Source organism: Macaca fascicularis, chromosome 16, assembly GCF_037993035.2.
Source record: "Macaca fascicularis isolate 582-1 chromosome 16, T2T-MFA8v1.1".
Taxonomy (NCBI): Eukaryota; Metazoa; Chordata; class Mammalia; order Primates; family Cercopithecidae; genus Macaca; species Macaca fascicularis.
The window spans coordinates 63,121,293-63,138,816 of record NC_088390.1 but is presented as its reverse complement, the minus strand read 5'-3'; the positions used below and the strand labels follow the sequence as shown (position 1 = coordinate 63,138,816).

General features: G+C 51.0%; 1 protein-coding gene and 1 long non-coding RNA gene across 14 annotated transcripts in view; one reads left to right on the top strand and one right to left on the bottom strand.

Annotated features, from left to right (window-relative positions):
* Positions 1-17,524, top strand: part of LOC101866167 (uncharacterized protein C17orf113) — a 67,718-nt gene that overhangs the window by 2,813 nt on the left and 47,381 nt on the right. Inside the window, exon 1 of one of the 13 annotated variants that reach the window (XM_065532386.2) lies at positions 6,984-7,125. The exons of the other annotated variants lie outside the window; for them this stretch is intronic. The gene's annotated coding sequence lies outside the window, so the exon portion shown is untranslated. Of the gene's footprint in view, positions 1-6,983; positions 7,126-17,524 lie in introns of those variants that run through there. 13 annotated transcript variants of the gene reach the window in all.
* On the bottom strand, positions 6,528-7,239 carry LOC135967847 (uncharacterized). Its single transcript, XR_010582147.2, has 2 exons — positions 7,175-7,239; positions 6,528-6,833 (listed from the first exon to the last, which is right to left on the bottom strand). It is a non-coding gene; the product is annotated as an uncharacterized lncRNA (long non-coding RNA).

The following is a 17,524-nucleotide window of genomic DNA, read 5'->3' as shown; positions in this document are numbered from 1 at the left end:
GCCTCCTGACCTCATTATCCACCACAAAACTGGGACAATTTTTTTTAAATGTCCTGTGATACTTGAGAGAGAAGGGCTGGGGAGGAGAGATTACTTCTCTCCTGTGTGTGATGAGGGTGTGGGTCACTGGACCCCAGGAGCAAGGAGGGAACTAAATGGGGCCACAGAAGCAGGCGGGATGGAAGCTAGCCTGGGGGAAATCCAGGGTTGGACCCCACCATCCCTCCAGCTGCCCTTCTCAGAGGGAGCTGCGCCTGCAGCAAAGGAGGGACCATGTGTCTATCATGTGGGTTCTCCCATGAGTTTGGAGTTTGGGCTTGGGACAGGGGAGAGTGTGGGGTCAGCTGGCCAGGCGGTGGGGGTCATCCCCAGCGGGAATGAATGGCACTCTGGTGTTGACTGTAGTCGAGTGCCCTGTGGCACCTGGACACACCGTCTGTTCAGAAGAGAGGCACGAAACCTTTGTTGTGGCTGTCTCTGCTCACTCATCGCTTCCGACTGGGCTATTTGAGGAACAGCCTGCCACCTTGGCCTCATTAGCATCGTGAGGCTCTTAATGGAACTGGACACACACACATGTACACACACTCACAAACTCACTCAGGTACACATGCCCGCCTGCACTAACTCCCAGAGGTCTGTGTAGAGGATTGAGCGCTCCTAAATCCCACCCCAGGTGCAATCTGGGGTGTGGCCACCCTTGCAGACCCACCCTGACACACACGGCTTGTGACACCCACACCCCCAGTCACACTTTCACTGTCCCTTATTGGTGACTTTTCACTCACCTTGGGTGACCTGCTGGCTCCAGTGGCCAAGGGTTGGCTTACTAGAGGGTGGCTGGGGGCCAGACGCCGGCAGCAGTTGGTTCAGCTTTGGGAACAGGAGGCAGCAGCATTGCCCTGGTGAGGCCACCCCCCAGTGGGGCTCGACCCCCCAGCACTTTGGCTCCCCCACATCTCCCAGGAGAGTGTCTCTGGATCCTGAGGCCGTCTGTTCTTGTGTAGTTCTCGTGAGCCTTTCTGCTTCCGCCTATGAGTGTGTCTGGCCCTGAGCCTCCTGCGTGCCCGCCATCTCTGTCCTTTCCCCTCTCCTGACACTGTCCTTTGCTATCGCTGTCTCTCCTCTCCACCCGTCAGCTCTTTTTCTGTGTGTCTTTCTCTCTTTGTCTTTTCTTCTTCCTTTTTCTCTGCCTCCTCTGTCTACCCCTTCTCTCTCTGTCCCTCTTTCTCACACTCCCACTCTTAGTGTCTGACTGCGTGGCTATCTCTCTGGGTGGGACTTGCTGTATCTTCACCTCTCTCTATCTCTGCCTGTCAGTCTGGACGTGTATCCCTCTGACTTTCCGCCTCAGTCTCTTGAGGAGTTTCAGGAAAAGGACAGCCAAGAGTCCTAAAAGAAGGTGACAGCCAGGCATAGTGGCTCACGCCTGTAATACCAGCACTTTGGGAGGCTGAGGTGGGTGGATCACCTGAGGTCAGAAGTTCGAAACCAGCCTGGCCAACATGGTGAACCCCCGTCTCTACTAAAAATACAAAATTAGCCGGGCATGGTGGCACATGCCTGTAATCTCAACCACTTGGGAGGTTGAGGTGGGAGAATCGTTTGTACCTGGGAGGCAGAGGTTGCAGCAAGCCAAAATTGCACCATTGCACTCCAGCCTGGGCAACAAATGTGAAACTCCATCTCAAAAAAAAAAGAAGGTGATAATGCCTCCCAGGGGACCACGATCACTTCTGGGCCCCTCCACTGCCAGGCAAGGAGGCAAGAAAGGGAATATCATGTCCTAAGGAGAGTGGATGGGTCGGGAGCAGTGGCTCACACCTGTAATCCCAGCACTTTGGGAGGCCAAGGTGGATGGATTGCTTGAGGTCAGGAGTTAGAAATCAGCCTGGCCAACATGGTAAAACCTCATCTCTGCTAAAAAAGTACAAAAAATTAGCCTGGCATGGTGATGGGTGCCTATAATCCCAGGTACTTGGGAGGCTGAGGCAGGAGAATTACCTGAGCCTGGGAGGTGCAGGTTGCAGTGAGCCGAGATCATGCCACTGCACTCCAGTCTGGATGACAGAGTGAGACCCTCTCTCTCAAAAAAAAAAAAAAAAAAAAGAGCTGATGGCTCATCCCCTCCAGCTCCTCTGTTGAGAACTCTGAGGTTTCAGCTCCAGACTGAAACATTCTTCAGCGATGAGGCCCGGGGTCATAGGCCTGGGAGCAGGGCTGGGGGTCCAGAGCCATCTGGGAGATAAGGGATAGAGCCCCTTGTCTGTCTGGTTGACCTGATTGACCTTGAACTGAGGGAAGGGCGCTGGGACTTGGAGTCTCCCTCAGAAGAGGCGTTGACCAGAGTGGGGCTGAATCGACACTTTTCTTTCTCCTGGAAGGAGCCAAGCTCAGCCCACCCACCCCAGGCCCCAGCTTCCTGCTCCAAACCACGACTGTGTTCCCCACCCTGTTCCAAATATTTCTGCCAACTGCCCCAGGCCAAGGGGCCTGTTTAAACAGCCTCCCTGCCCTCTCCTGGCCTCCCCACCTCTGTGGCCTCCCTATCACTCTCACTCCCACGGCTTCTCGGCTTCTCGCACAGGAGCCACTGTGTTGGCTGTTTGTTTATTTGACTAAGATTTCCTTGGGTGGAGCAAGGACTGACTCCACAGGTCCTTCGTCTCACCTTAGATGCCCAGGCAAGAGGCCAGACCCAGCTTCGGCCTTGCTCCCCTGCCCTGTCCAGCCTTCCCAGGACCCACCCGCCGGTCCCCGATGTCTCTCCTACATCCCAAGCCCCAGACTTCTCTCCCGTTCTGATTTCAGCTCTGCTCAGCCTCACATGTGATGCCATCTGATCCCCTCCTCGGCCCCCAAGTTGAGTGCTGTGGTCCTGGAGGGCAGGATGGGGATGGGACACTCCCCCACCCCCTGCTGAGAGGAGAGAAACTGCCAGGAAAAGGCATTGGGAACAGGAACCCTTGGGTTTTCTAGGGGTTCCTAAAGAGGGACACATGGGGTGTGATCTTTGGAATGTGGGAGGAGCCTACCTACTCTCCCTGTTGGCAGAGGCTTGAGCCAGTCTTCCAGTGAGACTTCAGAAGAGGAAGAATTCTCAAATGGGCTCCGGTCCCCTGCAAGAATCCATCTCCAGAACAATCTCCCTGGGACCCCAAGGGGCCTCCTATCCCCTGATTTTATACAGAACTTTGCAGTATACAGAACTGCCTCATCCCATCCTATGAGCACCTGCGGAGATCAAAATTCTTTTTTTTTTTTTTTTTGACATGAGTCTCGCTTGCTCTGTTGCCCAGGCTGGAGTGCAGTGGCGCAATCTCAGCTCACTGCAACCTCCCCTTCCCAGGTTCACAAGATTCTCATGCCTCAGTCTCCTGAGTAGCTAGGATTAGAGGCACGCGCCACCACACCTAGCTAATTTTCTGTATTTTTGGTAGAGACAGGGTTTCGCCATGTTGTCCAGGCTGGTCTCAAACTCCTGAGCTCAGGAGATCCACCCACCTCGGCCTCCCAAAATGCTAAGATGACCGGCATGAGCCTCTGTGCCTGGCCGAGATCAAAGTTCTTTTTGTAGATGATGAAAGCTCATAGAGCAAAGGAACTTTCTCAGAGTCAATCTTCTAGCAGAACCTGGACTTGAACCTGGGTCTCCTCACCCCTCACAGCCAGGGCTCTTCGCCGGACCTTGCTGGAGCTGCTCTTTTGACTGAAAGAGTCACAGGCTGCAGTCACCCCTGACTGTTGCTGAATCTCCCCCTCACCCAAATCTCCTCTACCTTCACACACCAAGACTCCTGGCCCGTGTCTCCGACTGGGAGGTGAATGTAGGGGCAGGTAGCATTCTTGTGACCTTATTCTGAAATTTGCTGTCCTAGTTAGCAGCTTCCTGAGGGAAGAGGGACACAAGAAGCTTTTAGAGATGGTTTCAACCTTCTGGGTGCTAATTGGGAATGAGACTCTCCCTAGGTTGAGACTGGGGACAGCTATTCTGGGTCTGCAAGATGAGGTGTGGGGGTGGAGAGGCCAGAGGGGGGATCAGGAAGTTTCCCCAAATAGCCTGGCCTGAAGCCACATGTGGGAGCCAAGCCCCAAGGAGGTGGCCCAGATGAAGGGGTGGAAGGGGAGCTGTCCAGTTGGCACATGGGCCTGACCCTTGGGAAGCTGGCCATAGGGCAAAAATCAGGAGCAGGACTGGTTTTGTCTCCTCTTTTCTTTTAAGTTTGAGATGAAGTCTTGCTCTGCCACCCAGGCTGGAGTGCAATGGCGTGATAATAGCTCACCGCAGCCTCCGCCTCCCAGGCCCAAGCAATCCTCCCACCCCAGCCTTCAGCCCAGAGCCTCACGAATTGCTGGGACTATAGGCACACACCTGGATAATTTTGTTACAAGTTTTGTAGAGACAGGGGTCTCCCTCTGTTGCCCAGATTGGTCTCAAACTCCCGGGCTCAAGCGATCCTCCTGCCTCAGCCTCCCAAAGTGCTAAGATTACAGGCTCATGCCTGTAATGCCACCATGCGGCCAGTCTTCTCTTTGTTCTCCCACTGAAATGGGCTTCCCTGGAACTTGATGTCATGAGTAAGTGGGTGTGTCTCTACCCTGTCCCAGCCCCTACCCCCAAGCCCCAGCCTACTGTCCTAGCTCTCACCCCAGTGACACTGATTTACTCATTAATTTAACCAATATTTGTTGAGCACCTACTATGTGTTATACTTGCTAGCCTCTGCCCTGGGAATTCAGGGAGTAACAAGACAGGGTTCCAGGAGGGAACAAGATGGGTTCTCAAGAGGGAATAAGAGGCCGGGTGTGGTGGCTCACATCTGTAATCCCAGCACTTTGGGAGACCAAGGCGGGCGGGTCACTTGGGGTCAGGAGTTCGAGACCAGCCTGGCCAACATGGTGAAACCCTGTCACTAACTAAAAATACAAAAATTAGCCAGGCGTGTTGGTGCATGCCTATAATCCCAGCTACTCGGGAGGCTGAGGCAGGAGAATCGCTTGAACCCAGAAGGCGGAGATTGCAGTGAGCCGAGATCATGCAATTGCACTCCAGCCTGGGCAACAGAGCGAGACTCCCTCTCAAAAAAAAAAAAAAAGGGAATAAGAGGAAATGGGAAGGAAGGAAATCTACCCTAGAGAGAGCGATGCAGGAAGGCGTCTCTCCGAGGTGATAGTTAAATATCAGCCATGAGGCCGGGCGCGGTGGCTCAAGCCTGTAATCCCAGCACTTTGGGAGGCCGAGACGGGCGGATCACGAGGTCAGGAGATCGAGACCATCCTGGCGAACACGGTGAAACCCCGTCTCTACTAAAAAAATACAAAAAACTAGCCGGGCGAGGTGGCGGGCGCCTGTAGTCCCAGTTACACAGGAGGCTGAGGCAGGAGAATGGTGTAAACCCGGGAGGCGGAGCTTGCAGTGAGCTGAGATCCAGCCACTGCGCTCCAGCCCCGGCGACAGAGCGAGACTCCGTCTCAAAAAAAAAAAAAAAAAAAAAAAAATTCAGCCATGAGAAGGAGGAGGGAGAGGTCAGAAGGAAAAGAGCACTCAAGGCAGAGAGAGCAGGCTTTGAGAAAGCTCCCAAGTGAGGGGTAGCTCGCTGTGCTCCAGGGACAGAAAGAGCCCAGTGTGGCTAGAAGGTGGGGAGTCATAGGAAACAGATCGGAGGGGCACAGGATATTTTAACCACTATGGATATTTTGACCCTAAGGATGTTTTGAATGCAAACATTTTAAACCAAAACATACCAACACTGAAAATGTTTTAAGAAGGTGTTCTCCAACTTGAACTCTATTTATCCAACTTAATTCTTTGATCAGAGTTTTGTTTTTTCCACGTGGTACGGTTAAACAAATGTCCATGTTTTTCATTCCATTGTAATTTTACCGAAACTGTTTTCATCGGCATCAATTCCGTGTACATTTTGCTGCTGAGATTGGAGGCACCCATCAGTGTGGGGGCTGCAAGCTCTTGACACAAGAGCTTGTGTGATTGACTGGGTAACCGCATCCCATTTTGGAAGATTTAAATTAAAACCAAAAAAAAGATTCATGGTCAAGATTTGATTCTTTTGTGCATTTTAGTCGATAATGAGTTTTCTTATATCCAGTTCTAGCCATCCTCAGTGTTACTTCTACCTGTAATATTTTTAGGTGGAGAGTTGTATTTATATCTCAGTTAATCTGTGGGAGGGATCAGGTGGAAGGGGTGGACTGCGAGAGAAGGGCCTGGGGAAGAGGAATGGCCCGGATCTTCCAGGCTGGGGCAAGCATTCTCCTAAAGCAAAGGGTGAAGCTTTTGGAGCTTTTATCCCGGAGCATGATGTGATCAGATTTGCCTTTATTTTTATTTATTTATTTATTTATTTATTTATTTATTGACTGAGAGGGTCTTATTGTGTCCCCCAGGCTGGAGTGCGGTGGTGTGATCATGGCTCACTGCAGCCTCGACCTCCCAGGTTCAAGCTATCCTCCCACCTCAGCCTCCCGAGTAGCTGGGACTATAGGCATGCACCACCATACCCGGCTAATTTTTGTATTTTTTGTAGAGATGGAGTCTTGCCATGTTGCCCAGGCTGGAGAGCTGCCCTTTTAATAGTCTCCCTCTGGCTGTGTGAAGATGGGACTGGGAGGGAGAGGAAGTGGGGAAGTAGAGGCAGGGAGGCCAGTGAGGAGGCTGTTCTGCCCATCCAGGTGGTAAAGAGAAGTGAACTGGGCCAGGCGTGGTGACGTGTGTGCCTGTAGTCACAGTGCGTTCAGAGGCCAAGGCGGGAGGATCGCTGGAGGCCAGGAGGTCAAGGGTGCAGTGAGCTGTGATCACACCACTGCACTCCAGCCTGGGCGACGGGTTACAGAGAGAGTATGGGGTTAAAAAAGGGCAGGGTAATCTCTGTCCCGCTCCCCAGGATCCCGCCACAGCCCTCCCCCAACACCCAGAATGCCCTCGCTGCCGTTCCCACATTCTTAGCTCCCTGCTCCTAGTATCTGAGGCAGCTTGGAGCCCTTCCCCACAACACCCAGGCTGTGGCCACTCGGAGTTTGCACAGAGTTGAGACCAAGAACTGGGGTGTTTCCGTTGGGGGTTTCTCCTTCTTTGCACTGAGGGAGAGTCGGGGATGCCCTGCTGAGGTAAAGGTCGGGGATGGAAGGGATGGGAATGGCCCTGGGATCCACCTACCTCGAGTCCCGCGGCTGGAGCCGCCCAGGCAGCCGCAGACCTGGCGGTGAAACAGACCCAGACACAGGGCGCTTGTCTGACCGTGCTCCGCCCTCAGGGTGTGACACTGGGCAGGGGGACAAAGGGGCCTCTGTCAGTGTGGGGCACTGCGCCCACCCGGGCCAGGCCAGGCGCCTGAGGAGGGAGGGAGGTGACCTGGGGGTGCTGGAAGAGAGAAGGTTGAAGGCAGACAGACCCCGGGTTTGAGTGCCATCTGGGCAAGTCTCTTCCTCTCCGGATCCTCAGTCTCCTCAGCTGTAAAGTGGAAATCTCAGTCCCAACCTCCCAGACCTGGCATCAGCAGGACCGACCTTGTTGATTGACTGACTACACTTGTGTTATTTAGCAAACACATGTAATGATTACCACGTGCCTGGTTGCTAAACACTTTACAAATATTGACTCAGGTAATCCCCATAACGACCCTCTAAGAGTGTCGATTAAAAAAAAATTAACCATTTAAGGAATTAAAGTTAGTTTTATTTAGAAGTCTTACAGAGGACTATAGCACAAGGCCTACAGCCCTAAAACAGTTTTGTCAGACTGTTTTAAATCAGTGTTTTAGCTTATAGTTTATATGTAGGTAGTGGAGGTTCAGTATGTGCAAAATGACATCAAAATTTGGCTACAAGAGTATATTGGTTATAGATTACGGAGGCGTAATCATTAACTCTGTCAGACATTATTTTATGTGCAAGAAAAGGCAAGGACTACAGTCATTTTATTTTTATGGAGACGGGGGTCTTACTGTGTTCCCCTGGTTGGTCTTAAGCTCCTGGCCTCAAGTGAACTTTCTGCCTGGGATTCCCAAAGTGCTGGGATTTACAGGCATGAACCACTGTGCCTGGCTAGGACTGGGGCCATTGATCTTTTAAGGAATATAGTGATTCAGGCAAGAGATGGGGGGCGGTGGGAGGTGCTGTGTTTTATCTTGTTTTGTCTTTAAAACTCTTTTCAGAGAGCTGCAGATAAGCACAGAGTCAGGGACTTTGTGAAATTATCCTGGTAAGCAGAAATGAGCAAATGACTTCTGATGTTTGCTACTTTGTGTCACAAGTTTTTTCTTTTGGTCATAAATCAGCTGCCTGGTTGTATTTAAAAGACAAATGCTGATTGTGTCAGGTAACTAGGAAGGCTTTTTTCAGGAAGATTGATTGTTTTCAGTTGTACTTGTAAGAAATGAGCGCCCGTGTGTGTTGGCGGACACCTGTAATCCCAGCTACTTGGGAGGCTGAGGCAGGAGAATTGCTTGAACCTGGGAGGCAGAGTTTGCAGTGATCCGAGATCACACCATTGCACTCCAGCCTGGGCGATGGAACAAGACTCTGTTTCAAAAAAATAAGAGACTTTAAAAGTTATATGAATGCAAAAATTTTAATTCTTTTAAAGTTCAGTTTTTTAAAGTAATCAAAAACTTAATAAAGACAACACAAGATTTTCTTGGTAAAATGTAAAATCTTTGTTTTTTGGGCCAGTTACCAGAAAACAAAGACCTCCTGTAGTGTGACTGATTTTTTTTTTTTTTTTTTTTTTTTTTTGAGACGGAGTCTTGCTGTGTCGCCCAGGCTGGAGTGCAGTGGCTGGATCTCAGCTCATTGCAAGCTCCGCCTCCCGGGTTTTTACGCCATTCTCCTGCCTCAGCCTCCCGAGTAGCTGGGACTACAGGCGCCCACCACCTCGCCCGGCTAGTTTTTTTTTGTATTTTTTAGTAGAGACGGGGTTTCACCGTGTTAGCCAGGATGGTCTTAAACTCCTGACGTCGTGATCCGCCCGTCTCGGCCTCCCAAAGTGCTGGGATCACAGGCTTGAGCCACCGCGCCCGGCCATGTGACTGATTTTTTAAAACATTTTGTTATGGCCAGGCACAGTGGCTCATGCCTGTAATCCCAACACTTTGGGAGGCCGTGGTGAATGGATCTCAAGGTCAGGAGATCGAGACCATCCTGGCTAACATGGTGAAACCCTGTCTCTACCAAAACTACAAAAAATTAGCGGGGCATGTTGGTTGGCTCCTGTCATCCCAGCTACTCGGGAGGCTGAGGCAGGAGAATGACATGAACCCGGGAGGCAGAGCTTGCAGTGAGCTGAGATTGCACCACTGCACTCCAGCCTGGGTGACAGAGCGAGACTCCGTCTCAAAAAAAAAAAAAGCCAACATTTTGTCATGAGTCAGGAGCTTTGTGAAATTATGCTGGCAAGCAAAAATGAACAGGCATGGTTTCTTACATTTGCCACTTTGTCTCTCAAGAGGTACTGTTTTTTGTTTTTTTTTTTTGGTTTTTTTTTTTTTTTGAGAAGGAGTTTCATTCTATTGCCCATGTTGGAGTTCAATGATGCAATCTTGCCTCACTGCAACCTCCGGCTCCCGGGTTCAAGCGATTCTCCTGCCTCAGCCTCCCAAATAGCTGGGATTACAGGCATGCACCACCATCCTGGCTAAATTTTGTATTTATAGTAGAGACGGGGCTTCACCATGTTGAACAGGCTGGTCTTTTTTTTTTTTTTTTTTTTTTTTGAGACGGAGTCTCGCTCTGCCGCCCAGGTTGGAGTACAGTGGCCGGATCTCAGCTCACTGCAAGCTCCGCCTCCCAGGTTTACGGCATTCTCCTGCCTCAGTCTCCCGAGTAGCTGGGACTACAGGCGCCCGCCACCTCGCCCGGCTAGTTTTTTGTATTTTTAGTAGAGACGAGGTTTCACCGTGTTAACCAGGATGGTCTCGATCTCCTGACCTCGTGATTCGCCCGTCTCGGCCTCCCAAAGTGGTGGGATTACAGGCTTGAGCCACCGCGCCCGGCCAACAGGCTGGTCTTGAACTCTTGACCTCAGGTGATCTACCAGCCTCGGCCTCCCAAAGTGCGGGGATTACAGGTGTGACCACTGCACCTGGTCTTGCCTGGCTAATTTTTGTATTTCTTGTAGAGACAGGGTCTCACTATGTTGCCCAGGCTGGTCTCAAACTCCTAGACTCAACCAATCCTCCTGCCTCAGCCTCCCAGAGTGCTGGGATGATAGGCATGAACTGCCACACCGGCTGATACCTGGTTCTTTAGCGGGGATGGAGAGGGTGTCCTGGAGCACCTTTGCCTGGGGGAACATAATTGTACTCTCTCTCCCGTCCCAGGGCTGGCCGTTAGGGCAAGGCCAAGAGAGCAGTGGGTGGGAGAGAAGCCAGATGCCACAAGAGGAATCCTGGGACCAGAGGCTCAGGTCAGGGGGTGGAGCAGGGATCTAGAGGAGCCAGTCACCACCCTGCCACTTTTGACCCAGTTGTGGGAGCAGGGGAGGCTGGAAGAGATTTGGTATTCCTTCAATAGAAGGTTGGTATTCCATCAGAATCTCTGGAAAGAGGTCGGGCCTGGTGGCTCACGCCTGTAATCCCAGCACTTTGGAAGGCCGAGGAGAGCAGATCACTGAGGTCAGGAGTTCGAGACCAGCCTGGTCAACGTTGTGAAATCCCTACTCACTAAAAAATATAAAAATTAGCTGGGTATGGTGGCAGGCACCTGTAATCCCAGCTACTTGGGAGGCTGAGGCAGGAGAATCACTTGAACCCAGGAGGTGAAGGTTTCAGTGAGCTAAGATTACATTACTGGATTCCAGCCTGGGTGACAGAGTCAGACCCCATATCAAAAAAATTTTTTAAAATCCCTGGAGAGGAGCTTGGACATCAGAATCTTCCAAGGCTGCTCAGGTGATTCTTGTGAGTGGTTGTGGCTAAAAACTCTCAGGCAGGCCTGTCCCTCAGGTCAGCCAGGTCTGACAGAGCCCCTTCAGAGGGGCCCCTCCAAGTACTGGTCTTCTGCAAGCCCTCGTCTGTTGTGGGAAGTCAGGGACCCCCAACGGAGGGACCGGCTGAAGCCGCGGCAGAAGAACATAAATTGTGAAGGTTTCATGGACATTCATTAGTTCTTCAAATTAATACTTTTATAATTTCTTACACCTGTGTTTACTGTACTCTCTGAATATAAATTGTGAAGATTTCATGGACACTTATCACTTCCCCAGTCAATACCCTTGTGTTTTCCTATGCCTGTCTTTACTTTAATCTCTTAATCCCGTCATCTTCTTCGTAAACTGAGGAGGATGAATGTCGCCTCAGGACCCTGGGATTGTATCAACTGCACAAATTGTTTGTAGAGCATGTGTGTTTGAACAATATGAAATCTGGGCATCTTTAAAAAAAAAAGGAGGCCAGGCGCAGTGGCTCATGCCTGTAATCCCAGCACTTTGGGAGGCCAAGACGGGTGGATCACGAGGTCAGGAGATGGAGACCATCCTGGCTAACATGGTGAAACCCCGTCTCTACTAAAATACAAAAAAAATGGCCGGGCGTGGTGGCAGGCACCTGTAGTCCCAGCTACTCGGGAGGCTGAGGCAGGAGAATGGTGTGAACCCGGGAGGCGGAGCTTGCAGTGAGCCAAGATCACACCACTGCACTCCAGCCTGGGCGACAGAGCCAGACTCCGTCTCAAAAAAAAAAAAAAAAGGAGAGAACAGGATAATAGCGATGTTCAGGGAACAAGAGAGGTAACTTTGAACTGGCCGCCCGTGAGCCGGACGGGACAGAGCGATATTTCTCCTCTTCTTGTCCATCCTGATTCATGTGTTTATCTGCTTATTGTCTATGCCCATTCTTCTTCCCCCAACCCAGATTTGCAAGTTCCATGAGGGCCCCTTGGACTTTCATTCACTGCTAGATCCCAGGGTACAGAATGGATGGCCTGGCATGTAGTAGGTGTTCAGTAAATGTTTATTGAGTGAATTTATTGAGCCTCTATTCTGTGCCAGACACAAAGGGAGACACTATCCCTCTATCACCTCTTGGTTTTCCCAACAACCCCATGAGGTATATATTACCGGGTCCATTTTATAGATCAGAGAGATAAGGACTTTGCCCAAGGTCTGATGGCTCCTGTAGCTCAGGCCCTGTCCTCCACCCTGCCCTGCCTTCCAGCCAAGGCCTCTGAGCGGCCCTGCTGCAGGAAGCTGCTTGGAAGCTGCACCAGTGGGCCTGGGGGGCGCAGGACATGTTGACACAGCCTGTCCTCAGGGCGTTTCTTGGAACCTCTCAGCTGGTTTTGAAAGGCCTCCTTCTTCATGGCCTGCAACGGCTGTGTGCCTCCAGCCACCAGACTGATTTGAGAGGAGGACTTTGATGTGGTCAGCAGCTGCTCCCTGGCCAACAAGGTGGACCATGGATACCCCACCGTCTCCCTCAGCCAATGGACTTGGAGGCTCTCCCTTCCCCACCCCAGGTGACCCTGGAATCTTGGAGTCATCCCCAGTCTGCCTCCATCCTTGTGAGGTTAGGATAGGTTAGGATTAGTTTCTCATATTGAGGAGGAGAAGAGGACTCCAAGGCCTGAGTCAGTGGGCTGGGGTGGGAGGATCCTGCTGGACAAACTAAATAAAAGCTTCAGGAAATGAAGGGAGGCTCAGGGAGACTTACAGATCTTAATTTCCTCAGGATTGAACCTGGCTGGTAGTCAGGGCCTTTCCTTCCCAACACTTTCTGAATGCAGCTCTTTAAAGTAAGAGGAAAGGTGGCCAAGGTCCTCATGAGGACCCCTGGATCCTCAGGCTTTCCCTTCCCTTCCATGGGGCAGTATAAGTCTGTCCTCCCAGGAAGCTGACTGCCTTCTAGAATGCCGCGATTGTAGCTAATATTCTGGAGAGGGGGCCACCCCTGCTGTTGGGCACCCCAATTTCCAGCCTCCTTTCTTATAGCTCTGGCCTCTCCTATACACCCCAGGTAGCTCTGCCAAGCTAGGTGAGGAGGTTGAAATAATTTCCGTTGTGTTGGCAACAAATACAAGCTGAATAGAGCTCTGGGCTGGGAAAAATTGGGGGCTGCCTGGCAGCCTTGGGAGGCAAGATGATGGGCAGGAGGGGAGCCTGGACATGGGGATGGGCACCCTGGGTTGGGAGAGTGAATCATTGGTGAGGTCTTTGGCATTCTACCCAAGCCTGTTTGTCTTTTTTTTTTTTTTTTTTTGCTCCATTAGATTCCAGTGCACAGCTGTGAGGAAGTTCTTTCTGTGGTCTTATCACCATCCCTCCTGCTGTAACTAATGACATCATCCCTCACATTGCAATGGGCTTTTACTGTTTCTAGGGCATTTTCCTTCTTTCTTTTTTGGGGGGTGATGGGGGAAGACAGTCTTGCTCTTTCACCCAGGCTGGAGTGCAGTATCACAATCATAGCTCACTGGGGTCTTCAACTCCTGGGCCCAAACGATCCTCCTGCCCCAACCTCCTGAGTAGCTGGGACTAAAGGCATACACCACCATGCTCAACTAATTTGGTTTTTTTTTTTTTTTTTGTAAAGATAGAGTCTCAAACTCCTGGCCTCAAGTGATCCTCCTGCCTCAGCCTCCCAAAGTGCTGGGATTACAGGCATGAGCCAGTGTGCCTGGTCAGTTACGTTATTTTATTTTTTATTTATTTTGATTCAGAGTCTCACTCACCCAGGTTGGAGTGCAGTGGCATGATCATGGCTCACTGCAGCCTCAATCTCCCGCCTCAGTCTTCCCCTGTAGTTGGGATTATAGGCATGCACCACCATGCCCAGCTAATTTTTGATCATATATATGTATATTTTTGGTTTTGTTTTTTGGTTTTTTTTGTGTGTGTGTGTGTGTGTGTTTTGTGAGACGGGGTTTTGCCATGTTTCTCAGGCTGGTCTCGAACTCCTGGGCTCAAGCAATCCACCCACCTGGTCCTTCCAAGGTGCCGAGATCACAGGCATGAGCCACCGCGCCTGGCTAGTATATTCTATGTTATCTAATTTAATCTTCTCGCACATCAGCCTTGAGTCAGGGGAGTTATTATTAGGCATTGTTGTTACCATTATCTCCATTTTACAGATAAGGAAACTAAGATGTGGAGAGAAGGGACAAGTTCCCAGTCACACGGTTAGTGGTGGAGTTGCAACATAAACAGTAAACACGTTTGCCTAACTTCAAGTTACTCCAGTTCCCCGCAGTCCCTCCAAATCACACCCGCAGACACACATGCTCACCTCTCTCCCCAACCTCCTCCCGCTTCCATCTTACCACAACCCCGAGGCCACCCCCAGAGAGATCATCCTGTCCATGCCCCTGCCTGTGCCCCAGTGCAGTGGAGCCTCCACGTGGCCTGTATCTGGAGCTCATCTGGTCATGGTCCAGGAGAAGGTGACAGTGGGGAAAGTTGGGGGAGTCAAGGGTGTCAGCTGCTGCTGCTGCTTTTTGAGCAAAGACTTTGAAAGTTTAATGTGATAATCTCATCCTGATTACTGAAAACTGAGGACCTTGGGCTTGTCCAAGAATCCATTACCAACCTCACATGAGGAGCAGGGAGGTTGCACTGGGTTCCTCACCTTCCTGCTCCCCCAATCCCCAAGCATACTGGGAAGGATCTGAATCTTGGTTGATTTTTTTTTTTTTTTTCTTAATGGAAAGAAGGTGTTTCTGGATCATGGTAGAGATTCAAGGCTTCCTACCTCAGGACCTGGACCAGGAGACCCCAGCCCTTTTCTTTTACATCTGGGAATTTAATATCCTAAAAAGTGCGGCTGGTTAGTAGGTTGTGAGGCCAGTCAGAAGGCGTAGAAAATCAGCTCAGCCGGGAATCCCCGGCCCTCACATCCCCCACCCCAATACACCTCCAGGGAAACTGAGGCCTGTTACTGTTGTCTCCACATCATCTCTGCCCAGAAGCAAACCAATTAGCACCGCGTCTGGTTCTATGTTCCCAGCGCCTGTCTCATTATTTGGGGATTTATGTCCTGGTCACTGTGAAGGACAACTGTCCCGGTTTCCATCGGGGGAGCCTGGCCGGCGCTGGAGCCCAGCAGTGGCAGGAGGTGGTGCCGTCCTGCTTGGGGCAGGATGGAGATTTGATTTCAGGGGGATTTACAACCAGTGGGGAGCCGCCCTGGGCACATGGTGGCTCTGGGCTATTTTAAGAGGCAAAACGTTGGGGGAGGGGTCACAGTGGACTTGTTCAAGTGACTAGAGAGTCTGCCCTTTCAGTGGGAGCAGAAAGGACCCATGATGAGTGGGGTGGGGCAGGCCTACCCACTGTTGGGGCCTCTCCCACCCTCCTAAAGCCCAGAAGCCCAGAATGACGCCACCCGTCCTAGCCCCAGTCTGGGCTGTGGGCTGAGCAGGGAAGCTGCTGGCTGGGCCGGGGTCTCCGCTCCTTGCCTGAGCCCCTTTGCTGCAGGCTTTGCTTCAGCTGGGGACCCTTAGTGTTATTATTATGAACAATTCTTTTAACCACTTCTTATCTTTATAGTAGAAATTGTATTTATCGAACATTTGGGAAAGGCCCCAGGAGCAAGAAATAGGCACAGCCTTAAATCCAGGCCCATCAGCTCCTGTTCTGTGTGGGCCTCTTCCAAGCTGTGTAATGTTGAGGGTTGCGTAAGTCCCTTCACGTCTCTGAGCCTCAGTGTCCCTCTCTCTAAAGCCGGGACCAGCAACACCTAATTAATGATGCCCTATTATTAGTTGGGCACATGTTACATGGGGTACTTTGCAGGCATGATGTCACGTCATCCTCTACACTGTTACCTATTAATTGCCCTGTTTTAGAGATAAGGAAACTGAAGCTCAGAGAGAGGAAGTAACTTGCCTGAACTCACACAGCCAGAGCAAGGTGCCCGATGCATTTCTCTTTGCACCTACAGTGAGAGTCGTTTCATTCCTCAAATCCAGAAATATGTCTTGGTTACTTTCTGTGTGCCAGGCACTGTTCTAGGGCTGAAGAGTCATCCACAGACAAAACAGAGGAAGAGGAGACAGTGGATGAGACTGGCCAGTAGTGAGAGCTGGAATGGTCAAACTGGAGACTCAGAGGCTTTATTTAGACTAAGCATCATTTTCTGGAGTGGGGAGGGCAACATTTAAGGGGCCTGAATCCCTCACTGAGCAAGTGGAAGGTGGACCAGGGAGGGCCAGCACCACCTGGCACCCCCAGCTTGCCATGAGCAGGAAGAATTTTTCCATTTGTTCTTCCTCTTCACCCCAACTTGGTAGGAAAAAAGTTACTGGGCATATTGGGATAAGGCCTTTAGAGGCACCATGGTGTAAAGGAAAGAGACAGCCTAGACTTTGGAGTCATCCAATGGGGTTCAAATCCACTCTGCCCTTTCCAGCTGTGTGACCTTGGGCAGGTAAGTTAACTTCTCAGAGCCTCCCCCTCTTTTTTAATTTAATTTTATTTATTTTTTTGAGACAGAGTCTCGCTTTGTAGCCCAGGCTGGAGTGCAGTGGTGTGATCTTGGCTCACTGCAAGCTCCGCCTCCCAGGTTCACATCATTCTCCTGCCTCAGCCTCCTGAGTAGCTGGGACTACAGGCGCCCACCACCATGCCCGGCTAATTTTTTGTATTTTTAGTAGAGACGGGGTTTCACTGTGTTAGCCAGGATGGTCTCGATCTCCTGACCTCGTGATCCACCCGCCTCATCCTCCCAAAGTGCTGGGATTATAGGCATGAGCCACCGCCTCCGGCCAGAGCCTCCCCCTCTTTATCTTCAAAATCAGGAGAATAGTAGCGACCTTTCAGGATTAGTGGGGGACGAAATGAGTGGGAAAGGGCACGGGAAGGATCTGGCACACAGAAGGCCCACAATAGACGGCAGTGTTTTGCCTGCCTGAGGGGTTGGAGTTTAGGGGTGTGTTATTCCTGGGTATCTAGGTGAAGCCACGTCTTTGTGGGTGGCACTAAGCTGGCACCTGTGGTCCTGCTGAATGATCTCAACAGCCTGAGCAGAATGGGAGAGCCAGCAAGCCCAAACATACGGTCTGGGCCTCCCAGTGCAGGAAACCACCACTCACTCGGGGGCTGGGATAGGGAGGCTGAACTCACCAGTGCATCATGTGAAAATAGACCTGGGGGTTTCAAGGACCCTCAGTTCTATGTGGAGCTAGTTCAAGGCTGAAGAAAAGCTGAGGGACGGGCGGCATTCACAGAGGAGGGCAGAGATTGGGGGATGTTGTGCTGTCCCTTTTTCTGTTCTAAGGAGGATACCAAAAGCCTAAAAGAGTTTAGAGGAATGTAAACTCTTGGGATAACCAAACACCCGGAAACCATTTATTCAGCATTTTTAATTAAGTGGTTTAGATCAGGTCAGTTGGTCACCATGCAAGGTAGCAGGCAAAGGAAATGAATGAAGGCCCAGAATTACCCTGGGGGAGGAGCCCTCAGTATAGTCGGGTAACCAAAGCAGGGTTTGGGAGAGACAGTTTAATTAATACAGTGTGATAAGGGCAGTGTTAGGGTCTCATTAAAGGTGCCCTGGGAGCACATACAAGGGGGAGGCAC